The sequence below is a fragment of the Vombatus ursinus genome, unplaced genomic scaffold, assembly GCF_900497805.2.
Source record: "Vombatus ursinus unplaced genomic scaffold, bare-nosed wombat genome assembly UNPS02014779.1, whole genome shotgun sequence".
NCBI classification, from domain to species: Eukaryota; Metazoa; Chordata; class Mammalia; order Diprotodontia; family Vombatidae; genus Vombatus; species Vombatus ursinus.
Window position 1 is genome coordinate 66308550 of NW_020954557.1, and position 20395 is coordinate 66328944.

At 37.7% G+C, this 20395-nt stretch overlaps 1 pseudogene; it reads left to right on the forward strand.

Moving 5' to 3' along the window:
• The first annotated feature begins 18566 nt into the window (after nt 1-18566).
• LOC114045924 lies at nt 18567-19943 on the forward strand (annotated as a pseudogene).
• Nucleotides 19944-20395: the final 452 nt, after the last annotated feature.

Sequence of the window (20395 nt, forward strand, 5' to 3'; positions counted from 1 at the left end):
AGCTATATATGGATGCCAGGCTTATCAGTTGTTCACCTGATAAATCTTTCAGGTACATTGACCAACTTATGGGATAGGTCCTTCCAGTTATTCCAGTATCAATTATTTTCAATTATTTTCCTTCCACAGATTATGATTTACCCTCAAGGAGTAGCATTTTCTGCCAGAATTGGACCCAGTCATAATAACAAAGTGTTCTGAGCTTGCAGGTTTTGCCAGTTACAGCTGCCAAGCTGGAAAGACTACTGAGCCAATTTTCATTGCCTGAAAGCATGTGGTTGTTAGGAGTAAAACAATCAATGACCATTTATTAAATGCCTACCATGTACTAAGTACAGTGCTAAATGCAAGGGGTAAAATAAAAAAAAAAAAACCAAAAAATAACAAAAACCATGAAACAGTCACTAACTCCAAGCAGCTTACATTGTATTGGTATTATCATTGGTAGATGATTGGTACATCACAACCAGGATATTATCCATTAGACAAGGAAGACGGGTGGCTGATAGGGTAGCAGCTACTCTCAGAGATGAACTGAGAGTTGATGCCAGAAAGTCAGGCCATGCGCCATGAATTAGGTAAACAAGCAATATCCAAAGGGTTGTAGCAGAAGTCTGTCTGAAAAACAAAGTTTCAGATCATAAACCAAGATAACAACTAGGATCCCAAGAATTGAGACTGTTACAAATCTGAAAAGCAAGTGATATGTAGCCAACCAATTAGCAACCATGATCTGAAAGGCTTATATAGGTTGTGTGTTGGTAAAGCAAAACCACATAAGCTGTGGTGGTTGGTAAGAAGAGATGGAGAGAGGAGTGTAAGTCAATTGAATGGTTCATCCTAGGAATCTGAAGCATGAAAAGGCAACACGAAGTCTGCTTTTTTTCCCAAAAATGAAATAGGCAGCTTTAAAAATTTGCATTGAAAGTTAAATGAGGTATCATGGACTTCTGCTTCCAGGAACCAAGATGACGGAGTAAGAGGTGAGTCTCTCTTACCCTCCCTTATTAACCCCTGAAAGCCCAGAAAATATCACTCCAGGAAAAACCCTGAAACAGCTGAACCAGAAGAAAGATGCGGTACAGCAGTCCAGTTGCCCAGGTAGCTTGAGGAATTAATTGGAAAGGCCCCTCTTACCTTGGGGGAAGGGGGGCAGTACAGAATGGGAGGCATCAAAGCAAGCTAGTGGAAAGCCCCACCTCAACATACCAGGAGGAGATCCTGAAGCTCAGGTTGTGAACAAGGCAAACACCAACACCTGGACCTCTGAATGCCTCACTGAGAGTGGGGGAACTGGTGGAAACCAGCTCAGAAAACCACCAGGTACCTTGGCATTCCACAGCAACTGGCTCTCCCAGTGCCTCAGCAAAACTAAGGGAAGCAGCACTCCAAGGGGCCCCAGATAGATAAACACCCTACAACATCCATCTGAAAGGAACTGAAGAAAGCAAAAGGAAGGAAAGTCCTGGGTGAGCAGGAAATCTCCAGGAGCCACACTACCCAATTCTACCCCTAGAGTTCCAGTGTTGCTGATTCTAGCCCAACACCAGGTAAGCTGCTTGAATCCTACAGCCTCCAACTGCAAACTTTGGAGGCCCCAGCACACAAAGCCATCAACCAGGCCCTAGGCTCCCAACACAAGAAGCTTGGGTCCCTGGCAGGAGAGCCCAATCTCCGTAAAGGCCAGGAAATAAGCAAACACTGGGGGCAAAAAGAAATGTACAATAGATTCTTATTATGGGAAGAGTGAAGATCAAGACAGAAATTCTGAAGAGGACATTGCCAACAAACCCACACCAGGAACCTCAAAAAGGTATATGAACTGGTCTGAAGCCAAAAAAGTCATCTTAGAAGAGCTCAAGAAGGATTTTAAAAGTCCAATGAGAGAGGCAGAAGAAAAAATGGGAAAAAGAAATGAGAGGTATGCAAGACAGAGTCAATAGCTTGGAAAAGTAAGGACAAAAATTAACTGTAGAAAACAAGTCATTAAAAAATACAATTGGCCAACTGGCAAAAAAAAAAAAAGTACACTGAAGAAAACAAGTCTCTTAAAAATACAATTGGCCAAATGGGGAAGGATGTACAAAACCTAATAGAAGAAAACAATTTGTTAAAAATTATAATTGAGGAAATAGAAGCTAATGACTCTATGAGAGAGCAAGAATCTGTCAAATAAAAACAAAAGAATGAAAAAATAGATGAAAATGTAAAATACCTCATTGGTAAAACAACTGACCTGGAAAATAGATCCAGGAGAGACAATTTAAAAATTATTGTTCTACCTGAAAATCACAAAGAGCCGGGACAGTATCTTTCAGGAAATCATAAAGGAAAAGTGCCCTGAAGTCCTAGAACCAGCGGGTAAAATAGCCATAGAAAGAACCCACCGATTACCTCCTGAAAGAGATCCCCAATTGAAAACACCAAGGAATATAGTAGCCAAATTCCAAAATTACCAGGTCAAAGAGAAAATACTGCAAGGAGCCAGAAAGAAACAATTTAAATATCATAGAACCACAGTCAGGATTACACAGGACCTTGCAGCTTCTACATTAAAAGACCATAGGGCATGGAATATGATATTCCATAAGGCAAAGGAGCTTGGATTACAACCAAGGATCAACTACCCAGTGAAAATGAGCATGATCTTTCAGGGGAGGAGATGGATATTCAAAGAAATAGGGGACTTCCATACCTTCCTGATAAAAAGACCAGAGCTCAACAGAAAATTTGATCTTCAACACCAGACTCAATAGAGACATAAAAAGGTAAATGGGACAGAAAGAAACAGCATGTTATTAATAAGGGCAAACTGCTTACATCCCTACAATGGAAGATGACACTTGTAACTCTTTAGAATTGTATTGTTATTACACCATCTTAAAGGGATATACATAAAGGGGGTAGATATAAATTGACTTTGATGTAATGATGAAAAAAATCTAATCAAGTGGGTTAAATGGATCCAAGTAAATGAATTAATCTGATCTAACTAAGAAAATATACTGAAAGAAAAGGAAAGGAGGAGGCAGACAAGGGTAAATTATATCACAGGAAAAGGAACAAAAACCTATTGCAGCCGAGAGAAAGAAGGAAGGGAGATGAGCATTGTTTGAACCTTACTCTCATCAGATTTGGCTTAAGAAGAGAATAACATAATCAGTTAGGCATAGAAATCTAACATGCCCTATAGACAGTAGGAGGGAAAGGAAAAAAGAAAAGGGAGGGGGCTGATAGAAGGGAGGTGGGACTGAGGGAGGCGGTAGTCAAAAGCAAAACATTAGTGAGGAGGGAAAAGAAGAAAGGAGAAAGAAAAGCATAAATGGGGGGAAGGATGGAGAGAAAGACACAGATAGTAATCATAATTGTGAATGTGATATATGAATGTAATGTAATACTATTGTGCTATAAGAAGTGATGAACAGGCAGACTTCAGATAAACTTGGAAAGACTTGTACTGTTTGATGCTGAGTGAAGTGAGCAGAACCAGGAGAATGTTGTACACAGTAACAGCCACATTGAGTGATGACTGACTTAGATAGATTTAACCCCTCTCAGCAACACCAGGATCTAAGACATCTCCAAAAGTCTCATGATGGAAAATGCTATCCACATCCAAAGAAAGAAGTATGGAGTTTGAATGCAAATTGAAGCATACTTTTTGCTGTTTTTTTCTTCTGTTGTGTTTTGTTTTTTCTTTCTAGGGGTTCCTCTTATTAGTTCTAATTCTTAGTTACAACAACACCAATGTGAAAATATGTTTAATAGGAATGTATATGTATAGCCTATATTAGATTGCATCTTGGGGAGGTAGGGAGGGAGGGAGGAGGAGAAAAATTTAAAACTCAAAAGCTTATGGAAGTGATTGTTGATAAATTAAAATAAATTAATGAAAATTTTTAAAAAAAGAAAGTTAAATGAGCAGAATCAGGATAAAAGTGTACACAGTAACTTCAATATGGTATAATGATAAACTATGAATGACTTAGCTATCCTCAGTAATACAATGATCCAAGACACTTCCAAATGACTCATGATAAAAAATGCTATCCACCTCCAAAGAAAGAGTTGATGGAGTCTGAATGCAAATTGAAGCATCCTTGTTTTTACTTTATATTTCTTGATTTTATTTTTTATCCGTGTTTTTTTTCACATCATGGAAATATGGAAATATGTTTTGCATAAGTGCACATGTATAATCTATATCAATCTGCTTGCCTTCTCAAGGAGTGGGGAGAGGAAGGAGGGAGAGAATTTAGAACTCCAGATTAGAAAATGTTAAAAAGTGTTTAAACATGAAATTGGAAAAAATATTTTAAAATTTTAAATTTCTTTGATTTTTTTACATCATAATAATATCTAATATACATTCCACTTTCACTCACTGTGATAGAACCAACTCATGAAACAAAGAACAATATCACAGCAAAACCAAGTGGCCCAGCCACCATCCTTCATGCTAGACAACATTCTGTGTTCTAGAAGTGTTTTTTATTATTAGTCCTCTGGAATCAACATTGGTCTTTCCCTTTAATTCTGAATTCAGCTGCGTTTTTTGAGTTGTTTTAATTTACATTATTGTAGTCAAATATATTGCTCTCCTGGTTCTGCATTTCTTTTTACTGTATATCTTGCCAAACAGATCTTCCCACATTTCTCAGCATTGCTTATACTTTAATTTTTAAAGCATAATATCACATTTCATTTATACACTACAACCTATTTAGCTATTCCACAATCAATAGACACCTGTCGTTGCTGTTGTTCATTTATTCAGTCATGTTTGACTCTTTGTAACCACATGGACCATAGCATGCCAGGCATTTCTATTCTCCACTATATTCTGAAGTCTGTCCAAGCTCATATTCATAGCTTCCATGACACTATCCATCCATCCCAACTTCTGGGATCCCCTTTTCCTTTTGCCTTCAATCCTTCCCAACATCAGAGGCTTTTTCAATAATTATATTTTTTTTTCATTATGTGGCCAAAATATTTAAGTTTCAGTTTTAGTATTTGTCCTTCCAATGACTAGTCTGAATTAATTTCTTTAAGTTTTGACTAAATAGATTTCCTTGTCATGCAAGGAACTCTCAAAAGTCTTCTCCAGCACCACAATTTGAAAGCATCAATTCTCCAGTGATCAATTTTCCTTATACTCCTAATTTCACAATCATACATTACTACTGGTGAAAAAAAAACATAGATTTGACTACATAGGACCTTTATCAGCAATTTAATGTCTCTCCTCTTTAGTATGCTAAAGATTTGCCACAGCTTTCCTTCCAAGGAACAAACTTTTTTTTTTAATTTCATGGTTGCAGTTGTCATCTGCAGTGATCTTTGAGCCCTAAAATATGTAATCTGACGCTGCTTCCATTTCTTCTCCCTCTATTTGCCAAGAAGAGAGGGAACTAGTTGCCATGATCTTAGGTTGTTTTTTTTTAATGTTAAGCTTTAATCCAGCTTTTATTTTTTTCCTCTTTCACCTTCATCAAGAAGCTTCTTAATTCTTTTTCTCTTTTTGTCATCATAGTAATATAGTCTGCATATCTGATATTATTGATATTTCTCTAACCAACCTTAATTCTGTCTTTTGATTCATCCAGTCTACATTTTACATGATGTACTCTGCACACAAGTTAAAGTACCTACTTTCTTTCCAATTTCTTATTTCAACTATCAGTGGTAGTTTCCTTTTGAGAAGGATAGAGTAGGTCTAATCAACCATTACATCACCCTTCACAACCTGCTTAATATCATGCTGCTGTAATGTATCACACCAAGACATAGACAAGTTTTAATTTCTAAGGCATAGACAAATTTCTTTCTATGGCACTTCATTTCCCCCCTGTTACAATGATGAACAAAATATTTTCGTTCAATGAGCCATAGGCCACATTTACAATAGTTTCCGGCATAAGTAACTGAATAACATTATAAGCTATAAGAATGCATAGCCCTTCACAAACTTCAAAAACATGTCTTATGCAACAACATTGTTCATGTTCTTTTGACTGGATACCACCAAATTTTTCATTGTCAAACACTCTTTCAGTGAATGAGTCAGTACATTTTTTTGTGTAACAATTTCAGCTTTAATTAACTGCAAAAATATTGAATTTTTATCCCATATTTCTCCTGAACAAAAAAAAAATGATGAGGAAAAAAGAAGCCATAATAATCAGTTATTGCTTATCTTGGTGTGACTATTTCTAATTAATTTACAATTCCAGGTCTACTACTCCAAAGCAGTCCAGCACATTTCTTGACCATGTCATCCCCCTGCCTTCAAACTATATACATATACTGACAAAAAAACAAAAACAAAAATGTAGAAACTAGCCCAAACAAAAGACAATCAGGATATTTCCTCTACTAAGGAGGATAAACAAGCAAATTACCTGAAAGAAAAATCTTTAGAGAAATATTATTTTGATTATCTGTTCATCCAGACATATTTTACTTCTACTAGTCAGAGTTTACTCTGTTAACTAGAGATAAATTTCCACATTTGGTAACAGAATAGGATTTATGAAAAGATTTGGGTATGTCATATATCACAACCTTCTACTATTAATCTATATCTATGTTTGATTGGACCCAACCTAGAAATAATGGGCTTAATGAAATAAAGATAGTTATTCTGATCCTAGTATAACCTAAATAATATTAGTTTGTACACCAAGAGCTTTTCAAGCACATTTCATTTCACATTTCTATTGGCATCATAACCTACTTTAAAAAAAAAAACATAAACAATATTTTTGTTTTCTCTGAAATCCACCCCTGCCCCAAAAAAAGCTGGAAGGAAAGACCTTTTTTAAGCCCAAAACAGTGATTTCCTTTCTTCAAGGAGCATATGAAGAGGAGAGGGTTAGTTATTTCTCCAAGGTAACACAATTAGCAATAGGGTTCAAACTCAGGGACTCTGACAAAACTTCCATTATATTCTTGTGCCTCTGTATGGTAGGGTAACATGTGGTACTTCTGTAAATTAATAGATGCCTCAGAGGCTTTAGACAGCCTCTCCTGATCTGACTTCCCTGTCTTGATTATTATACATATACATATATATATACATATATATACTATATATATACATACACATAGGTGTGTCTGTGTTTGTAATCTTGTTTATACATAGTTGCTTTAATTTTGTCTTTGTTGCACTGTGAACTCCTTGAGAACAGGAACTTTTTTTTCATTGTTTATTCAGTTTTTCACACAGTTTCCCATATTAGGCACTTTATAAATGTTATTGACTGATTTCTGACAATCATTTCCATTCCTCTTCATGCTTCTCTTGAGTCTTGTATTTGAAAGTCAAATTTTCTATTCAGCTCTGCTCTTTTCATCAAGAATGCTTGAAAGTCCTCTATTTCACTGAATATCCATCCCCTGAAGGATTCTACTTAGCTTTGCTGAGTAGTTATTCTTGGCTGTAATCTTATCTCCTTTGCCCTTCGGAATATTATATTCCATGCCCTGCAGTCCCTTAATGTAGAAGCTACTAAATCCTGTGTGATCCTAATTGTGTTTCCACAATACTTGAATGGTTTCTTTCTGGCTGCTTGCAATATTTTCTCCTTGACCTGGGAACTCTGGAATTTGGTTACAATATTCCTAGGAGTTTTCCTTTGGGGATTTCTTTCAGGAGGTGATTGGTGGATTCTTTCAATTTCTATTTTACCCTCTGGTTCTAGAATATCAGGGCAGTTTTCCTTGATAATTTCTTGGAAAATGATGTCTAGGTTCCCTTTTTGATCATGGCTTTCAGATAGTCCAATAATTTTTAAATTACCTCTCCTGGATCTATTTTCCAGGTCAGTTCTTTTTCCAATGAGATATTTCACATTGTTTTCTATTTTTTCATTCTTTTGATTTTGTTTTACAATGTCTTGATTTTTGATAAAGCCATTAGCTTCCAATTGTTCAATTCTAATTTTTAAGGAAGTATTTTCTACAGTGAGCTTTTGGACTTCCTTTTCCATTTGGCCAGTTCTGCTTTAGAAGGCATTCTTCTCCTCATTGGCTTTTTGAACCTCTTTTGCCATTTGGGTTAGGCTATTTTTTAAGGTGTTATTTTCTTCAGTATTTTTTGGAGTCTCCTTTAGTAAGCTGTTGACTAGTTTTTCATGATTTTCTTACATCACTCTCATTTCTCTTACCAGCTTTTCCTTTACTTCTCTTACTTGCTTCTAAAATCCTTTTTGAGCTCTTCGATGGCCTGGGACTGATTCATATTTTTCTTGGAGGCTTTGGATGTTGGAGCTTTGACTATGTTGTCTTCTTCTGGGTTGAATGTTTTGATCTTCTTTGTCACGAAAGAAAGACTCTGTGGTCTGACTTTTTTGCAAGGTTTGCACATGATCTCAGACAATTACTCGAGTTACAATACTCTTTGTTAAGGTAGGGGTCTGTTTCCAGTGTGGAGAATGTACTGTCCCAAATTTTGGGGGTTTTGTGTAGCTGTTTTCAGAGATACTTCTAGGGACCTGTAAGTTATCAGTTTTTCATACGTGGTATGATCAAGGGCAAGGTGTTTACTCCTTTCCTATCCTGTGCTCTGGTCTATGAGTGACCCCAAGTATTCCTTTCTACCTTGGAACTATGAGCAGGATTCCTTCTCTACCGCCACTATGAGTTCCACCATGCCAGCACTATTCCTCACCCTAGGATCACCACCCAGAACTGTGACTCAGATCCTAACATGGGCAAAGCAAGAGAATACTGCCCCAGCACCAGCAAAAGTCCCTGCATCCCACTCTGATTAGCCACTCAATTCCCCCTTAGTCTATGGGCCAAAATCTCTGGAAGCAGTTGCTGCCCCAGTGCTGTGCCAGGACTGGGGCTGGTACCAAACATCTCTCTCACTGCAGTCCCAGACTTTTCCTACTCACTTTCTAAGCTGTCCTTGGCATTTGTGGGTTTAGAAGTCTGGAAATCACCACAGTTGCCCATGATTCAGTCCCCTAAGAACTGATCCAGGTTTGCTAAGGCCTGGTTTTTGCCTGTGTGCCCACACTGAACTGAGTTTCTCTCCCAGCCAGGAGTGATAGACCTTTCTAATCAACCATCCAGGTTGTCTTGGGCTAGAAATTTGTTTCACTCTGTCTTTTTGTGGGTTCTGCTGCTCTAGAATTTGTTTACAGCCATTTTTACAATTATTTGGAGGGGTTTAGGGGAGAGCTCAAGCAAGTCACTGCTTTTACTCTACCATCTTGGCTCTGCCCAGGTTCCTTCTTGAAAATCATCATTTCAGAATGTCTCAAGCTAAGTTTCTGTGAGATGTAATAGCTTCATCTGGCTGTTGATTTCTTTTGTAAAAGATCTGAAAAGTAACATAATTTTGGTGATATGTTCTTTCAATAATATCACACATTCATCCAGTATTCTAGTCTTAAAAGAAATGGGGATATTTAAGATCATTAATTTGGATATATTTGAGCCCCATAGAAAGTCAGAAAGACAGTCTTTTTTCTGTCCAAAAGCTTCAGTTTTATTCAATGATTTCCCTTTCTAAGAACCCAGGTCCTGTTCTTTCCCCACTTTATTATACTCTTTATCAGTCATTGTTAAGCATATTCCCCTCTGCTTTTTGGGGGGGGGGTGGAGGATCGCCTTGTTTGCTTCCTCCCCTGAGCTAGAGCTAGCAATAGGGAAAGAGTCCATGAGAATGTGGTTATGTAACTTTTGGTTATTTATCCTTATCAGGATACTAATTTTCATGTGAAGTATACCACCTTTAATGTTGTGATGCATATTAGTAGCAAGGAAGGAAAATTCCTTAATAAGTCAATTCTTTACTTCCACAAAAGAAAACAAAAAGATCTGTGCTAAATCATTGCACTGAAATGCCTGCAGTTTACTACCTACAGAAACTCAAATAGTAATAAAACATTAACCCAGTGCACAATTTCACCCTTGGCATATAGTACATATTGTTATTAGATGATTTCTAATACTTTTCAGGATTGAAAACAAATAGTGTGAAAAATTTCCTTTGGGGAGAAAATTTCTTTGACATTATTGGGTTTGTAGCATATATCTTTACTTTTCATATCTTCTAAGACTCTTTAGACCAAATCTGCATTATGCTGTATTTCTGAGATATCCTTTGGACTTGAATATGATTTGTTTCTACTAAAAGAGCACACTTTTATTCTGATGCAAAAAAGTCTGAGCTGTGAGACTGCGGTGCAGCTCAGCAGCTTGTCTTCAATGTAGGCCTAGGAAAAGCATGGAATCCCCACTTCTACAATTACCTCATGCAAATTCTTGATTTTATCAGTAGGTCTGGAGTCTGGCAGCTGATGCTAAGATTGGATACCTTGAGAAGTTAAGAGTTGAATACTTTAATGAATGACAGAGTTGATAGCACACCTGCACTAGAGATAAACAATTAAAGTAAGCATAACCTAAGGGTTTGTGGAATTCATGAAAACAGAAAAGATTACATAATAGAAGCAGGTTTTGTTCAGTTTATTAAGCACCTTGAACTTGGACAGAGAAGAGATAATTAAGTAGTGAATGGAAAGTTGTCTATGACCCAGGAAGACCTAAGTCTTCCATGCTCTAATGCATGCTAGCTGTGTCACCCTGGGCAAGTCACATGACTTATCAGCATTCTAGAAAATTCCAGAACACCAAAAGCTGCAGAGAAATCACCAACCTGAATGGACAGGGATCATGTCTTCATCCAGGTCATATCCGTATCTCCTGTTATTATATACAATTTCTGAAATATTAGTTTGGAAGATTATTGCATCACAGACACATATAAAGAAGACATCAATGCAGTGGGAAAAGCACTGGATTGAACATAAGAAGTCTTGCCTTCAAACTGCAGCAAGACTATTTATTCCCTTATTCTTGGTGTGACTTTGAGTGAGTCCCTTAACCTATCTGAGCCTTCATTTCTCCATCTGTAAAATGAGAATACAAATATTTGTCCCACCTAATTTACAGGTTTGTTTTAAAGATCAAATTGTAACCGATAAGTGAAATCTATGTATATCTATATCTTTATGTACTTATATACATATATACAAACATGTATATATACAAATATGTATATGTACAAACATATATATGCAAACATGTATATATACACAAACATGTATATGTACCAACATGTATATATAAACATGTATATAAACAAACATGTATATATATGCAAACATGTATATATATACAAACTTTTATATATATACAAATTTCTGTATCTATATATACATACAAACTTGTATGTATATGCAAATTTGTATATGTATATATAAAAACTTGTGTGTATATATATATATATACACACAAACTTGTATATATATACATCTATGTGTGTGTGTGTATGTGTGGACACACACACACACACACACACACACACACACACACACACTGGAGTCTACCACTTCTTGCTATCACCTTATAGTCAGCCTCCTCAACTGAGAAGACTCACATTGTTAGTACACTAGCACCTTGAGCCTTCCATCTCTTGCTGGGTATAGCATGTTCCCCAAGGAAAGGCTTCCAGGGACATGCTGGCTATCTTCAATCTGCCCCAAAGTAATCACTTCCATCTGTACCAGCACAACGTATCTTCCACCTCCTTCTGTCAGCCCAATCTCCCAACTTGGAATGTGGAGAACTAAAAGTACAAAATTCTCCCTTTGATTACAGGCCTCCTATCACCTGCTGTGTTATCCTTTGAGGCTACAGGAGAGAAACCCTCCACTCAACAATGAACATACAACTGTTCATACACTTCACATTCCAGTGTCACCAAACTCCTGCAGATCATCATACAAACCTCATTGCTCACCCCCTATGACTCAATTCTTAATTTCCATTCCTTTAAACCCTTTCACTCTGAAGTTTCATCCTACCTCCACCAAGACATCCCACTGGGCCCTCTGGAATGCTTATTCCATAGGCAACAAACTTCCCTTCTTTTTAAATCTATTCCTTTCCTACTCCTTCCATCTACTAGCTCTTACTGAAACCTGGCTTCCTCCTAATAACATAAACTCCTTGGCTTCTCTATCTAGTACTGGCTGTACCTTTACTCATTCTCCTCATCTTATTGATCAAGGCAGGTGAGTTGGAATACTCCTTGCTCCCCATTGTTACTTTCAGGTTCCTCCCCTTCCTCCATCACCCAGTAACCTTTCTTCCTTCTTTCATCCTGTTCATATCTACAACCCAATCAAAATCTTGGAAGCTGTTGACTACAGTTCCCCAACTGACTCCCCTTCCTTCCTCAATGACTGCAATAACTGACTTACAATTTTTTCTTTCCACTCCAAATCTTGCCCTCATACTAGGGGAGTTCAATATACATATTGATTCTCCCTCAAGTATTTTAACCACTTAGTTCCTCAACCTGCTCATCTCACACAGGTTACTAATCCACTCTACCTTGGCCACACACAATGATCATACTCTTGATCTTGCCATCACCCACAAATGAACCACCTCTATATTCAAAATTCTGGAATCCTTTTATTCAACCATAATCTTTTATTGACTTTTCATATTTGTCTCTAGCTTCCCTTATATAACCTTACTTTTCATCTGTACCATGACCTCAAATTTCTTGACCTCTCAATTCTCTCCCAGGTGATCTCCCTTGAACTAGCCACTTTCTCCTCTTCTCCCCACCTTGACTTTTTTGTGAGCCAATTCAACACTTCATTGTCCTCGGGGCAGCTAGGTGGTGCAGTGGATAGAACTCTGGCCTTGGAGTCAGGAGGGCTTCAGTTCAAATCCAGCCTCAGACACATAATACATACTAGCTGTGTGACCCTGGGCAAGTCACTTAACCCCATTGTCTAACAAAACAAAACAAAAAATACTTCATTGTCCTCCTCTCTTGAATCCCTAGCCATTTTGCCAGTCACACCAATCCAAGTCTTGGCCTTGGATTGCTCCTATACAATTACTGCCAAATGAAGGTGGATAAGATCATGCAATCATTCTTGTGCCCTTTCCACTGTGCCACCTAGCTACTCAATCAATCAATAGTCAATGAGTAAAAAAAAAAAATTAAGATCCTACTTGTAGGACCTTTCAAGGTACTGTGTGTGATACTAAGAGAAACATCAAGAAACAGACATTTCAATGATCTTACAATTCATTGAACAGATAAGAGAAATATATGTGAAAAAGAAATTGACATCATAATGTAGAAGAACAAGCATATTGGGCATATGGGGGGAACACTGAATTTGGAGGCAAAGGACTTGTATTTTAATTCTAATGCTGATACTTGTTACCTATATGACCTTGGGCAAAATGATTTCCTTGCCCTGGAAATAGAGGTTTGTTTTCTGTAAAATGAGTGAGCTGGACTAGATGATTCCAAGCATCTCTTCTAGTTCTAAATCCCAAGATTCTATGATGTACCTAATGATAGGAGATGGTACAGGCTATCCTTGATGCAATATTTCAGAAAATAGACTGAATATCCTGAATGAATACGTTTTCTTAGATGATAAAATTTGAACTAACTCTTGAAGGAATTGGATAGGCAGGCTAGAAGTGAGTAAGTGTCCTAGGTAGGGGAATAGGATGAGCAAAGCCATGCATCTGAGAAAGCATAAATCATGATTAGGGAAAAGGCAGCAGATAAATTTACTTGGATGAGAAGTTCATAGTTGGGAGTAGTGGTAGATGAGCCCATAAAAGCATCTTGAATTAATATTGTAGATGGCTTTGAAACTAAATCTGACCTCCATTTTTGGTCTTTATTATTAAAAATTACAGATTCATTTTGCTATGAGCCTGTGATTTCACTGGTATGAGGAATTCTGAATGTGGGAAATCCCTTTATGAATGTGTATAAGTAATTCCTCTATAAATTAGAGTCTTACAGAGTTGTTTGTGGCACAGAGAGGTGCCTTGTATGTGATCATACAGACAATACTAAAGGCAGACATTGAACCTAGACATCTTATGGACTATAAGACCAAACTGAAATCCACTGGTCTGTCTCTATGATGATGATGATGATTATGATGATGATGATGATTGACTGTAGAACTTTTAAGCTTTAGGAATGCTTTATATGCATCATTTGAACCTCACAACTACATGGAGAGCATACTGCAGAAATTTTCCCCTCTTTTTACAAAGTAGTAAATTAAAACATAGAAATTTAAATGACTTTTCCAGGGTCACATGTCCAGTAGTATCTGTAAGTGGCAAATTTGACTGAGGTCTTTGTGACTCCAGGTTCAACAATCTTTCCACTAATTTATACTACATCTTATTTTTGGTGATGCTAAGTGAAAAGACTAGAAATAGGTAGAGATTTTTAGGCATTCTTTAAAAATTCAGTTCTACTCCACACTGAAGAAAGCAGCCTAGGGTATATTAATAGTTCAGCCTGGATTCTCTGCATCAATTGTGAAGTGTTGGCAGCAAAATAAAATCAATACCAGAAGTCAGCCAAAACCCCAAAGACTGTATCTAAAACATTCAAGGACACAAGAGGAAAGAATAATGAGAAGCCAAACATGCTACTATTGTGAAATTTGCAAAATTAGTCTACAATATGTTGGTAACTGGTTTAAGTCATAAATGTATAAGAGAAAGGAGAAAGGGAGGGACATCCTATTTATAAAAAATATAAAAGTTTTTCTGTCTTAAAATTCTTAATGCAAAAACATTGAATGGAAAATAAATATACATTTACCTCTTCCTTGGTTATTATCAATTTAGAGAATAAGATATTTTGCCTTTGAGGTCCTATCTAGTTTACCCAAACAGAATACACCAATCCCTTCTACAACACTGTCAACAATATGTCATCTAGCCTCTGTTCAAAGATTTTCAATGACAGGGAAGTCACTACATTCTGAGGCAGCACTTTCAATTTTCATATGGTTCTAATTGTTTAAAAAAAAAGTTTCCCCTATGCCTCAATGTAACCCAACCATTGATCCTATTCCTGTTCTTAAAAGGTCAAACAGAACAAATTTAATTCCTTTCTCCTATAACAACCATTCAAATATTTGAAGACTGTTGTCATTCCCACTTCCCTTTTAATTTCAGTATAAACAATTGCATTTCCTTCAGTCAATTTTCCTATGAAATGATATGTAATCCTCTCATCATCTCAGTCACCCTTTACTTATACACTCACCTACCAATGTTCCTTCTGAACCTTGATGTTAGGAGTAGAGATGATTCTGTAGATGTTGCTGTTCAGATGTTAGACCTACATGTTAGACAAAAGATTCATCATTACCACCATTCCACAGACCATATACTTTTAATAATGAAATCTAAATTCATATGAAATTTTTTACTATTTTACTATTTTTTTCTTCTTTTTTGTTTTTTTAATTTATATTTTATTTTTCAACATTCACTTTCACAAGATTTTGAGTTCCAAATATTCTCCCCATCTCATCCCTCCCTCACCCCAAGATGGCATGCATTCTGTATACAAACCCCTTCCCCTAATCTGCCCTCCCTTCTATCTCTCTCCCCCTTCTCTTATCCCCTACCCCTTTTGTTTTCCTGTAGGGCAGGATATATGTCAATACCCCATTTCCTGTATTTCTTCTTTCCCAGTTGCATGTGAAAACATTTTTTAACATGTGTTTTTAAAACTTTGGGTTACAAATTTTCTCCCTTCCTCCCTCCCCACCCACCCTCATTGAAAAGGCAAGCAACTCGATACATGTCATACATATGTAGTCATGCAAAGCACTTCCATAGTAGTCATGTTGTGAAAAACTAAGTATATTTCCCTTCATCCTATCCCACCTCCCATTTATTCTATTCTCTCTTTTGATCCTGTCCCTCCTCAGAAGTGTTTCCTTCTGATTATCTCCTCCCCCAATCCGCCCTCCCCTCTATCATCCCCCTGCTCTCTTGTCCCCTTCCACCCCCCATTTTCCTGTAGGGTGAGACAGATTTGCATACCCAATTTTGTATGTTATTCCCTCCTTAAGCCAAATCCTATCACAATAAGATTCACTCACTCCCTCTCACCTCCCCCCATTTCCCCTCCACTGTAAAAACCTTTTCTGGTCTGTTCCATGTGAGCTAATTTACCCCATTCTACTTCTCCCTTTCTCCTTCTCCCAGTATAATCCTCTCTCACCCCTCAATTTTATTTTCCAGATATCACCCCTTCATCTTCAACTCACCCTGTGCCCTCTATCTATCTATCTATCTATCTATCTATCTATCTATCTATCTATCTATCTATGTGTATATATATATATATACATATAATTTTTCCCTCTCACTACCCTAATACTGACAAAGGACTCTTGAGTTACAAATATCTTCTTTCCATGCAGGAATGTAAACAGTTCAACCTTAATATGTCTCTTATGACTTCTCTTTCCTGTTTACCTCTTCAAGTTCCACTTGAGTCTTGTATTTGAAAGTCAAATTTTCTATTCAGTTCTGGTCTTTTCATCAAGAATGCTTGAAAGCCCCCTATTTCACTGAATGGCCATTTTTTCCCCGAATGACCATTTTTTCCCCTGAAGGATTATGCTCAGTTTTGCTGGGTAGGTGATTCTTGGTTGTAATCCTATCTCCTTTGCCTTCTGGAATATTATATTCCATGTCTTCTGGTCTCTTAACATAGAAGTTGCTAAATCTTGTGTTATCCTGATTATGTTTCCACAATACTTGAATTGTTTCTTTCTGGCTGCTTGCAATATTTTCTCCTTGACCTGAGAACTCTGGAATTTGGCTACACTATTCCTAGGAGTTTTCCTTTGGGGATCTCTTTCAGGAGGTGATGGGTGGATTCTTCCCATTTCTATTTTACCCTCTGGTTCTAGAATATCAGGGCAGTTTTCCTTGATAATTTCTTGAAAGATGATGTCTAGACTCTTTTTTTGATCATGGCTTTCAGAAAGTCCAATAATTTTTAAATTCTCTCTCCTCAATCTATTTTCCAGGTCAGTTGTTTTTCCAATGACATATTTCACATCCTCTTCTATTTTTTTTCATTCTTTTGAATTTGTTTTACAGTGTCTTGATTTCTCATCAAGTCACTAGCTTCCAATTACTCCATTCTAATTTTTAAGGAAGTATTTTCTTCAGTAAGTTTTTGGACTTCCTTTTCCATTTGGACAATTTTGCTTTTTAGGGCATTCTCCTTATTGCCTTTTTGGCCAATTTGGTTTTGTCATTTGGGTTAGGCTACTTTTTAAGGTGTTATTTTCTTCAGTATTTTTTGGATCTCCTTTAGCAAGCTGTTGACTTGTTTTCCATGATTTTCTTGTGTCACTCTCAGTTTTTCCTCTACTTCTCTTGCTTGCTTCTCAAAATTCTTTCTGAACTCTTCCATGGTCTGGGACTAATTTATATTTTTCTTGGAGGCTTTGGATGTAGGAGCTTTGACTTTGTTGTCTTCTGGTTTGATGTTTTGATCTTCTTTGTCACCAAAGTAAGATTCTATAGTCTGATTCTTTTTGTGCTGCTTGCTCATGATTCCAGCCAATTACTTGAGTTATAAACTCTTTGTTAAGGAAGGGGTCTGTTTCCAGTGTGGAGAATGTACTGTCCCAAGCTTTGGGGGGTTTGTGCAGCTGTTTTCAGAGATACTTCTAGGGAACTGTAAATTTTCAGTTCTTCCAAGGTGCTATGAACAAGGGTGAGGTGTTTACTCCTTCCCTGGCCTATGCTCTGGTCTATGAGTGACCACAAACACTCTTTTTTTGTCTTGGAACTGTGAGGAGGATTCTCTCTCCATAACCACTCCAAGGTCCAACACACCAGCACTCCTCACCACAGGCCTGCCACCCAGAACTGTGACCCAGATCCAAGCATGGGAAAAACAAGAGAATCCTGCACCAGCAAAAAGATCTCTGCAATCCTCCTCTTATCAGTCACTCGGTTCCCCCTCAGTCTGTGGGCCCAAAGTTCTGGAAGCAGCTGCTGCCTGGGGTCACACATGGACTGGGGCTGAGACCACCCACTTCTCTGACTCACCACAGACACAGAATTTTCCCACCGACCTTCTAAGTTGTCTTTGACATTCATGGGATAAGAGTTCTGGAAACCACCACAGCTGCCTGCAATTCAGTCCTCTGAGGCCTGCTCCAGGTTCACTGAGGCCTGTGTGCCCATGCCAAACTGTGTTCCTCTCCCAACCCAGTGTGATAGACCTCTTCAATTGGCCATCCAGGTTGTCTTGAACTGTAAATTTGTTTCACTCTGTCTTTTTGTGAGTTCTGCTGCTTTAGAATTTGTTTAGAGTCATTTTTATAGGTATTTGGAGGGGTTTTGGGGGACAGCTGAAGCAAGTCACTGCTTTTACTCTGCCATCTTGGCTCCACCCCCACATGAACTTTTTGTAATGTCTTATCACACCATATCTTAACACAAGGCTTGTTGAGCTTAGAGATATTGAGAAACCTACTAAGGAGAGTAGTTGGTCAAGAAGCCCAGATATTCGGAAGCCAATTCATTCCTTCCAATGAACTAGTGAATAAGACAACTGTCACTCTCAACCCAGAAGACTGCAAAGGCACATTTCTTTGTAGCCACACCAAAGTCAAGTTTTGAGTCATTGCCACTGACTGAACAAGATGATGCTGAGCTCCAAAGGTGGAGAGGGTTTAGTGATGAAGGTCTGAGGTTTGCCCTGGTCTTGCCAAGCCATTGAAGTCCTCAGAATGAAAAATTAAAAATGGAGCATCAGGCATTCATTTCATCTATACCCAAAATACGTAGACCAAGTGGAGAAGAATTTGTTGAACTTGAATCAGAAGATCGAATCAAATTGGCACTGAAGAAAAGACAGAGAAACAATAGGATGCAGATATGCTGAAGTATTCAAGTCAAACAATGTTGAAATGCATTGGATGTTGAAGCATATTGGTCCAAATAGTGTTGACACTGCCAACGATGCTCTGTGAGCCTTAGAGTATTCCCACTTGGCTGTAGCAAGGAAGAAATTGTTTGGTATTTTTAGGGTTGGAAATCATGCCAAATGGGACAACATTGCCAGTGGAGTTTTGAGGGAGGAGTACAGGGGAAGTCCTCATGTAGTTTGATTCACAGGAAATAGTTGAAAAGACTCTAAAGAAACACAAGTAAAGAATAGGGCACAGGTACATCAAAATCTTCAAGAGCAGCCAGATAGAAGTTCGCACTCATTATGATCCTCCTTGAAAGTTAATAGCTATGTAGCAGCCAGGCCCTTGTGACAGGCCTGGGACTGGCTGAGGCTATGACAGCAGAGGAGCTGGGTTTGAAAGAATGAAATGAGGTGCCTACAGTGAAGTGTATGGAGGCTATGATGACTGCAATGGATATAATGATGCATATGGCTTTGGGTCGGATAGCTTTGGAAGAGACCTCTATTACTGATTTTTTTTAGGAATGTGTGATCATAGATACTGAGATGGTAGGTTCACTTTCCAGAGTACAATAGGCCATTGTGTGTACATGAGAGGATTACCTTACAGAGCTATTGAAAATGACATTTGCAATTTTCTCACCACTCAACCCTGTTTGAGTACACACTGAAATTGAACCTGATGGCAGAGTGACTGGAAAAACAGATGTTGAATTTGCTACTCATGAAGATGCTGTGGCAGCTATGGCAAAAGACAGAGTAAATATGCAGCACAGATCTATAGAACTCTTCTTGAATTCTACAGCAGAAGCAAGCAGTGGTGCTTATGGTACCAAATGATGGGAGGCATGGGCTCATCAAGCCAGTCTAGTTAGGGTGGTACAGCTAGCCAGCAACTGAGTGGGGGTTACAGAGGAGTCAATGGTGGTTAAATCAGCAAGAACAGATATGACCAAGATTTACATGAAAACTTCAGTGATTTTCAATTAAACATTGCATAGGGAGTCAAGGAGCAATGAACAGCAGCTACTACAGTAGCAGGAGCCATGTATCTATGGGAGGGATGTCTGGTATGCCCAGTATGAGTGGTGGGTGGGGAATGTAATCCTGATCACTCGCTCTTGGCCAACTTTTTTTAAAGAAAAAAATGAAGCTTAACAGTTTTACAATACAAACTTGTGATTTATGCTTACTGTAAGTGAAATCAGGATTATTTTAAAAACTTAAGATTCAATATTTTTGAACACAGAAAAAGATTCATCTAGGATATAATGATAAAGTTCAGTAAAGACTACAACTGTTAAACAATTTCAGCTTTTCTCTAAGTAGTTATGTTGTAGGAGTGTACTTATGCAGTAAGTGTATTTAGGTTAAAGTAGTTTCAATTATGTTAAATGTTGCTCTTATACCACATTACATGGAACACTGTTTTAGATGCATGTTGGGAGACAGACTTTTTTGTAAAACAAATATAGAAGCTGTGTCTGTGATTCAAAAGTGAAACATTTGGCATGTTTGTTCTAGTTTATTTTGTTTACTATCCTGTAGGGCACGTAC